Genomic DNA, 10,057 nt, shown 5'->3' on the forward strand with positions numbered 1-10,057 from the left:
TTATACCACTGAAGTTTTCAAATATTGTTCGTATGACCCCATTAGAAAAAAATGACCATATCATACATATGGCTAAAGGAGAATTATCAACTTTTATTTCTTAAAAAACATCAAACACAATCGGGAAGACGAGATATGGAAAAGAATATTACTTGCGCAAATTGTTGAGTGAAAATCGGACTCCTCTAACAGATAAGGTTTGAGAGTTGACGATGGAAGAGTTCATGGTTTCAAGAATACATGCTGAGGGTTTTCTGCTGTGTGTTGGAACGACAAAATGGTTCGAGAAATGCAGGAGATGGAGTCGGGTTGGAGGGGGACCTAGGGGTTTGTTTGCAGTTTTCAATGCGTTGGAAGTTTAGTTGATCTAGAATTATTGTTTTCGTGATTATATTTTTTTGCTAAAACTCTTTGGAGTCTTGACTGTTAACTCTAAACAAACCATATACAAAACCAGTGTCTTATATTGACGGTTTACTGATTTTGTTTTTTTGTTTTTTAGTTCTCGACAGTTCAATTGATAACCCAAAAATTTGTGGAAGGTGTTGACGGTTTATTACATTGCTAACTTGACTGTTTTTGTAAACCCGTCATTAAATCATAATATTTTCTTGATGCGTGTTTCATACACGATATAATGTTGCAACAATCGTCATAAATTCATAATATTTTCTTGTCGCCTGTGTCATACACGACATGATTTTGCAATAGCCGTCATAAAAATATAACCAAGATACCTATCTTGACGGTTTTCAACAAAGTCGTCAAGATAGATAAAAAACAAGTTAAGCGTCATAATATGTCTTTTTTTTAGTAGTGTTGACTCAAAATTTAAGTTCAGATAGCTTGGTATGCAATCATATTATTTCTATATATGTTGTTACTCTTATATACTTGCGTACATATTAACTATACCAATCCAAATAGATTTGCCCGTCAGCAAATATTAAGTACCTACTTTTTACTCACGAAAAATCAGGATGGATTAAGAAAAAAGCAGAGAAAAAACTAGCACAACTTAAAAAGTCTCCAACTTAAAACTGGCACAACTTAAAAAGTCTCAAACTTAAAATGGAAAGCGTATTAGCAAGACACTAAACCTTCGTTTCATTTTAAAACACTCCATCTCCATTCTCAATTAGATTGTATATTTTCCAATACCAAAACCCAACACATCAATCAACAATAAAACAAAACCCAACCTTCGTCAAACACTCCGAAGTCTCTAAAAAAAAACCCTCTCTGATGATGAAGTAGGATTTGAAAAATGGCTTTAGGGCCATCTGTTGTTTTGTCTCACTATGCTACGAAAGTACACTAAACTTAATTATAAGGTATTAAATTTTTCTCTCTTTTTTGGTGTTTATAAAGCAAACAAAATGGGTAATTTATGACAAATTGAAAGTGTGATTGGTACTGATGCTAATTTATCGGCTATGGTTGTACGACATGAGAAACTAGAGAGTGTTTAGCTTGCTTGGGCCTGAGTTTTGTGAAAGGATTAGTAGTGATGCTATTAAGATGGTTGGTCTATGTTGTCTTAGGTTGAGGAAGTTGAGGCTTTCGGGAGTTATGGACGTTGGTGAAGATGTTATTAATGCTTTGGCGAAAAATTGTAAACAATTGGAAGAGATTTGTTTTATGGACTGTTTGAATGTTGATGTTGTGGCGTTGGGAAATGTGGTTTCTGTTCGTTTTCTTTCTGTTGCTGGGACGAGAAATATAAACTAGAATTCATCATCACAAGTGTGGAACAAACTTCCTAATTTGATTGGTTTAGACGTTTCGAGGACTGATTTTTTTCCAACCGAGGTTTTGAAAATGTTGCATGGGTGATTTTGCGAGATATAGTATAAGAGATAAGCTGTTACTTGCCTTCTTCAAGGACACATTTAAAGGAGATGCTTCGTTATTTACCGATAATACAATGGACAGGAGTGTGTTTGACTTTTGTCGTCATTGATGATGAAAATGCTCCTGTTGATTTTGAAAGGGCAGAAGTAGTAATGTCCAATGGTGGAATAAGGCTCCTCTTGGACCTTACAAGATCTTCTCTGGAGGGCTTCAGTCTGAAGTAGCCAAGGTAAGCTACTTCTTTGTTCCATTTTTAAAAGATCGAGGATATGGCTGCATAAAATATCTATTTGGCTTTAGATTCATCAAGGACTCATATAATTTAATTAGTTTTTTAAGATAGGTGTACAGAAGGAAAGAATGCTTCCTTATGATATGTATTTAGTAGTGAATGGATAGTGCAATGGAATATATCAAGTAAATCAAACTAACCCCTGTTAGTGAGGTTAGTAATGTCCTTTAGCCTTATCTTCGATCTTTGTCAGTCCATGAGTTATATTTTGTGAATTATATCGGTTTGTTTAATTGAAAAGTTCTTCATATGTAATGGTTGTGAGCTGAGAAATATTTTGAAGGGCTAGAAGCACCATAGAAGCACCACAGAGACCAAAACATAATTTCCCACCAAGCCAAATTTTAATTTGTGCTTTCATGGTTGTAGTGTGGGCAGTGCTTTGTATTCGACCTAAAAGTTGTTCTTGTTAATACTTCTAGGTCACTATTGTTTTTTCCATAATAGAAGAACATATTAATCCAAATAATACATGAATTTTAATGTTCATAATCCATATTTACTGTAATATATTTTGACGATGAGCTCATGCATACGTCTACTACAAAAAAGGCCATGTCCAATGGATCAGTGATTTTCTTTTTTATTCTCCTTTTTCATTTTTTTCCAAGTTTGGAACTTTTGGACTTTGGAGGTGGATGAAGAATGCAATTAAGACCTATATACCTGTATGTGCCATTCAAGAGATGCCGCATAAGATTCAAATGTGATCCATCGCGGTTAGCCAAAAGGTATTATCCTAAACTTGAATCTATACATATACTAAGACCTTATTGAATATTACAAAACCCCTCTTTTAAATATATATATATATATATATATATATATATATATATATATATATATATATATATATATATATATATATATATAGCATAGTCCCTTTTCCTCATCTCCGAGTGTCCACGTCAGCAAATTTTAAGTACCCAAGATTTTTACTCTCAGGGTGTCCACGTTAGATTTTTACTCACTACAATTTAGGAGAAAAAACACGTTATTTTGGCGATAAATTAGGAACGAAAAAACTAGAGAAAAAAACTCTGACAACTCAAAATGGAAAAGCCCTTGAACCCAACAAAACCCTATTCACCTTCGTACTAAAAACCCCTATCTCATCTTCTTCCAAAATCTCATCGGCGTACTGTCCTACTTTCTTTTCACACATAAAAAATGGTCTTATTTCGATGGATTATTACATATGGAAAAAACCAAAAGAGGAAAACCCTTTGCTCTCTCTCTTTCTCACTCTCCTCTCTTCTCCAATCAAAGCTGATCACTACCCATCTCGAAGGGTCCGCACATCTTACATTTATTGAGGTTGTTTCTAATCTCACAGTAACTCATGGGTTTTTAGGATATGATGAGTTGAGGATATGAGTTTTTAAGGAGTCGGGGTTTAGAAATTGAAGCTTTGTTTGACTTATAGATCAGTTGTTTTTGTTTTTGTTAGTGCTGGAAAAAAAAAAGAATCATGGCTATTGCTTTCTTCTACTATTGGTGAGTGTTTATTTAAAAAAAAAAAAAGAAAATACATATTTGAGTGCTTTTAGGTTTGGTTTCTTTGTCTAGACTATTAGATCATTTAATAGTCTACTATGTTATTTTACTACTTCATGTTGGGACTTATGTTGGACTTTACATGTGTGTGAGGCCATGAATATCTGAATTACATGGTTTCCTGACATGGATTATGGCAAGGGAAGTAATAGATTTCCTTACCCATGAATATCTACAACGGTTGACAACCATGTTCTTTACATTTGTGTTTTTGGTTGCAATGCTTTGGTATCTAATTTATTTATTGTTTTGCATGGCTTTTATATCTTACTTTTTTCCTTGATGTATTTAGTCTAGCTGATAAATGTAAAAATGAGTAGTTTTACTTATGCATAAGCGATGAGACTCAAATGCAAGTAAAACTAAAACTATTTACGATGCTAATTGTTTATCAAAGTTTCTACTCTCGAATGCTATCGCAATAGAGTTGGAGTAGAAGATTCGTTCCACTCCTAGTTTTTTAGAATTAACGTTTTCTAAGATTATCGGTCTATCCAAAGTTACTGAGAGTATGATGGGAATTAAACTACGATGGAAATTATACTAACAAGATATGATAATTCAACTACGGAATACTAAACTTGATTATATGCTAAGGAATTAGGGGGGGATTGATTCCACCTTAACTCGACTTAATTAACTAGCGAAGATTCGTCGTAATCTGAATTGCAATGCTTTCGCATAACAATTGGGTGTTCCTAATCCCTAATTGTTCATGATAATCTCTACCAACTAATAACTAGCATGTGAAACAATTAAACCCATTCTCATGGTGAACTAATTACTTTCTAGATTGGAATGGAAAATTACGACTATTCTACGCTAACAACAATCAAGCTTTCATTAAGGCTTATTCAACTCTCTTTAATGGAGGTTTAGCCTAGAGTCATTAAACTATCATTTCCAATTGAATTCAAACAAGACATGATATAAAGATTCTAACTTTACTAAATTGAACTAATCAAGAATTCAAAACTAAATTAACACTAAGAAATGATTAACAACTAAGATATGAATTTAACAATACTAAAACTATAAAATAATTTAATTAATAAACTAAATTGAGATGAAAATAAATACTTTATTATGAAACTAATATTTGATTCTAAAATAATAATCTACTTGTTCTAACTCTAATTAATTGAAAGGTATAACTAGATCTAAAACAAGATATGAAAAACTAATTACTGGAGAGAAAACTAGATCTAAAACTATTCTCTAATGGCTACCCTAAAACTAGAATGCTTAAAAGTTAAGTCTTGTGTGTTGAAATGGAGGATACCAGATCCACATTTTCGTGCATGGGCTGAGGACCCATGTTTTGGGCCGGAAAATCGAGCCCAAAACCCAATATCTTCAGTCCACAGTGCCCTTTTCAGCAATATTTTACTTCAGTAGACTTTGTGTTCACTTTTACTCCTCTGATTGGGTCAAGACTTAGACCATTGGAAAGCTCTTTCCGAGGCGGTCGTTTTGACATATAGTAGGTCCAATTCCGAGGTCTGAGTCTAAAGATATGCCCTTCGAAAGTTCTACTGACTTTTGTGCGCTGTTTCTGCACATGTTGACTCTGACTTTTCCGCTTTGACCGGGATTTAAAAAGTCTTTTTCTCCTTGAATCTTGGCCTATAATCACAGAACTTCTTAGTAACCAACCCTTGCTCCTTTATCTAGCCAAAGTGACACATTTCTGCACATAATTGACTCTAATGCCTGAAATACATAAAAACACATAATCAACATTAACTCTTATTTATTACTCGCATAATTGGTCTAAAAGTATTATTGTTAGGGGGTTAAAACTACAGTTTTGGGCTCTTATCAAACCACCCTCAAACAGCATTTTGCTTGTCCTCAAGCAAATATGAAAAATTAGAATAAGTGACCAAAAATGGAGTTCTAACTATTCTCGTTTTGCCGAGTGCGATTGCATTGACCATATGCAACAAGGCCTTAAACCACTAGGAATTCCCTAGTGGATGAGTTATAGCCTCGGGAGAGTTTTCTAGTGAAGGTACTCACAAACTTCATCTATACTACAACGACTAAGAAATAAAACTATTATTTCCTTATTTATGTCTCAATTATCTATACATCTCACTAGCAATGAATACAGAATAATCAAGTCGAAACCTAAACTAATATATGCATAATAATCAATCCTCTACGAATAAACATATATACAATGAGTACTACTATAAAATGCACTAGCAGGTCCGTTTATGAAAACTCGGAATAGCGTCCTTAAGTAGGTCCTCACATAAATGTCAAGACAAAAACCACTCTGATTTTTCCTCAGCTCGAAGTTTATTTACTCCAAAAGGAAGTGGGCACACTTTACCTTACGATCTCAATGACACACAAGGAAGTCGGAGTCGATTAAACACATCTGCCACTTACTATCACACTAACGTATTCCTAATTGAGCTAGAGGTCTTTATTAGGTGTTGCGGGGATTAGGAGATGGTTTAAGAAGAAAGGAAATGGATATTCAAAAAGGACAAGTCTGAGTTAATAGGGTCTTCATATTACGTAACTAGAGAAACCCTTGTTCTATTGCTTATACACTTTGTTTCCATCCTTAGCCTTTTTATTTTGGCTTTTTGACTCCTTTATTCTATTTTTTTGGAGTTTTATTTTGTTTCTATTTTTATTTTTCTTTTCTTTTCTTTGGATGGAAACTTCTTTTCCTTTTCTTTTCTAAAGCTACTAACTAATTTTTGTTTACACAGGTTTTTCTCTTCTCTTTTCTTCACTCATCATATTCTCAGACTCATTCTATAATAGGTAGGTTGATTTTTATTTTGTTATGTTTTTGTAAAATGTTAAATGATTTGCGGTTTATGAAAGGCTAAAGAAAGGCTCAGAGGGGCGACTAGTGGAAAATAATTCATAGGTTTGAATTTCTGGCTATATCGATCCAAAGAGGGCCTAAATTCTCGCTTAGGATATGGTATAGTGATCAAGCGACGTGTGATTTCTCTATCTGGATTTTACTTCTCCCTTGTGTCATTTCTCAACCATTTCATTCATATAAAGCTTTAGGCTATATTTTCACAGAATTTGTAGAATAAGTACTCTAGCCTAGATTTCATAAACTTACTGCCAAACAATCATAGATACTCATGCAATATATTTATAGAAAGATGCAAATATTATTATCTACATATTAACCTAAGTTTCTAAAAACTATTCTAATGCAACGCTACGTGAGATTTCTAGATTATCAAGGGCATAGAGAAAAAAAACAACACCAATATTCCTAAGTATATAGCATAAACTTTTTATTTATATTTTTGATTTTTTTGAATTTTTACTAGAAAACAAGTGCATACTGTACATATCTATATCCTAACAGATGCTTTAATTACACGTTTTCTATGCCCCCCAAACAAGTAGCATGCTTTGTCCTCAAAGTATATAAATAAAAAGGGTAGAGAAATACTATGGAAACGCGTGAAATTCTGGAACATCTGCAAAACAAAGTTAAAACATACTAATATAAAAAAAGAAAAACAGACGCAACTCTATATGAGTTCCACCCGTTATGGGGTTAAAAGAATTAAATTGCTTGGGACATAAGCAGACACTAACTGAAATAAAAAACTTACCTTATCTCCCGTTTAATCGTCATCCTCTTCATCTTCCTCTTCAAAGAGATGAGGTTCCTTTGCGTCCTGCCATGCCAAGATAACTTGCCAAGCCCGCCGCCATGTGTCATCAACTCGTGCTAACCTGTCGAGTGTTACTATGTCTGATGGGGTGTAAGGAGCAACCAAATGAGGTTGCACCTGCCAACCCGGCCAAGTCATAACTCAAAATGAATGAACCACCTAATTGGTAGGTCTCATGACTTCAACCCTTTTCTAATCCGTGATCTGGGTACAGAATTCAGGTAAACAACCGCGCATGATGCAGCAAACCAAAACAGGCATAAGAAGATACATATGCCTCAAGCTTTGGGCTCTCTTAAGACTAGCCACTAATACTCGGGTAATGTCATATCGGTGACGTCCCTCAGCTAAAGCAAGGAAAACGTCACCAGCGGTACTATTTGCAGAAGTAAACTGCCACTCCCCTAAGATATTCATCAGGATGAATAACATGGTGGTACCTACATTCAGGGACATGCTACCAAGGGCTATGTTATAACGCCCTTGGTCCATTATACGAAACACCCCTCCCCATAATACTCATGGAAATATGTATAGTCATAGAGGTATGCATTATCGGGTCATATATCCCCACGTGTGCATAGGATCAGGCAAGGGCAATCCCGAAACTAACGCTACCAAAGACTTACTGAATTCCATTGTCGTGTCATTAATTGCAAGGGAAAATTTTTGTTCTCCGTCTTGGTTACAATAGAAAGTAATATTATTGTAAAAAAATGCAGTACGTAAGCTAAGGTGAATACGAGTCGACATCACTTACCAGTAGATGCCTCCATCCTAACTGCAAGATCTTGTCGTGGAACCAACCTCCATAAGTCTCGCTTCCCAACAAGTCTTCGAAAGACTGCTCCGGTATGACTATAGGTGATGTCATCACAAAACTACTCTCTAGAACAGGTACATTTGAACGATCCTCGGAACAACCCACCAAAATTGAATTTTTGTGCCCGCGGGTCGAGGCTGTCGCGATCAACCTAAACCTGGGTAGGGCGTGGGTCGCGCTTAGGTGAATTTCGAGTTACAGTGTTTTGGGCGCAGGGTGCGCTCACTTTTAGTCTTGGTAGGGCACGGGTCACGCTCAGGGGAAATTCTCTTTCTGATGTTTTGAAGTAGCGGTGGCGCGAGAAGGCGTAAAGGCCCGAAATGCTTGATTCTTTGAAGTGAAAAAGAAAAAGAAGGAAAAAGTGGGAGTGAAAGGTGAGAGATGAAAGTGAGAAATGTGAGTTTTGTGTGGAGAATGAATGAAGTTTATATAGGTTTTGAGTTTCCAAAACGAATCGGGAAGTTGCCAAAAAGCTTTAAGGCAATTGCCGGAAACAAAATATTTCCAAAATCGAAAACGGAAACAACCCATATTCTTGATTCTAAAACAAACCTAATATCTTTTAGATTGAATTTAGAATAGTAACTTCTAAACTCTTTTAGATTTCATCCTACCACCATATCTACTTCTAAAATTGTAATATTCCTAACAATCACTCCAAAACAACTTCTAAAATTGAGGATCATATAAAAATCATGCTAGAATAAATAATACCACCCCCAAACAATTCGGGAAGGTGGGATTAACAATAAAATCAACGCACAATTTGAAAAGAACCAAATTAAATTCAAATTCAAATTCAAATACAATTAACTACCGAATTCAAATTTAACTATGGAATTCAAAAATTAACATCCGAACTAATAAAAACAAATAAAAAACAACATCAACTCATAATATCCCTAAACCACGCGCTACTGGTAGAGGATGGAACATGAGAAGGAGATGGCTCCTGAGCTCCCGATGGGCCAGAGCCATCCGTCCTTCAGCAACGACGCTCGTGCCTCACAAATGCTTCCTCAATAGAAGAACCCCCGTGGGGTGGGTAGTGTTCTCGCATTTCTTCTCGAAACTTGCGTTGTGCTTCCATCTCGACCTTCATCTCTTCCCAACGCTCGTCCTCGCGCTGTGCACGAGTCTCATAGTTATGATGGATGGTAGTCTGCCGAGTCCAGAGATATTCACAAATAGTATTAAGAGAACGCATGCCACGATGAAGCATTGACATGCGTTATGCATCATAAATACATCTCTCCAAGGCATCGGCATCAAAACATGCCGTGTCCTCCTCATCCTCTGACTCATCCTCCGACTCATTCTCTTCCATTACCCTCTTTTCAGGCCACCTCCACGTCTTTTGGATACACTCCGTATAAATAGTAGGATTTTGGTACCTCTTTAGGTAAATCCGATCAGACTTTGAAGTCGCTCTCAAGGTCATCATGATCTTCGTTATCAAAACAGGGAGAGGTGCAATACTCTTCCCAACTCCTCTAATCATAGCTATCAAAAACTCGAGGATACAGAAGTCATACTTCCTTGTCTGGAGTATCCATAGAATGTGAAGAAAATTCAGGCTGATGTCACTGACTTTCTTCTTTCCAATGACATTCCTCCCAATCCACTGAGCTACAGCCAGCTGGTTGGTTCACAGAGACGACTGGCGAACACAATGCGAACTCGCATTGTAGTTACCCTCCGATCTAAAACAGTCTCGTTCATCAAAGGCTCGATCCCACTAACTTGGGATTCCTGCAATGTGGCCACAAGAGTGCGTCCTTCCTCCATACCGAAGATACGTGCCAACAAATTTCTATCCACTTCTCTCCTTACTTTATTCACCTTAACAAAAATGTT

The sequence above is a fragment of the Coptis chinensis genome, chromosome 6 (assembly GCF_015680905.1).
Source record: "Coptis chinensis isolate HL-2020 chromosome 6, ASM1568090v1, whole genome shotgun sequence".
NCBI classification, from domain to species: Eukaryota; Viridiplantae; Streptophyta; class Magnoliopsida; order Ranunculales; family Ranunculaceae; genus Coptis; species Coptis chinensis.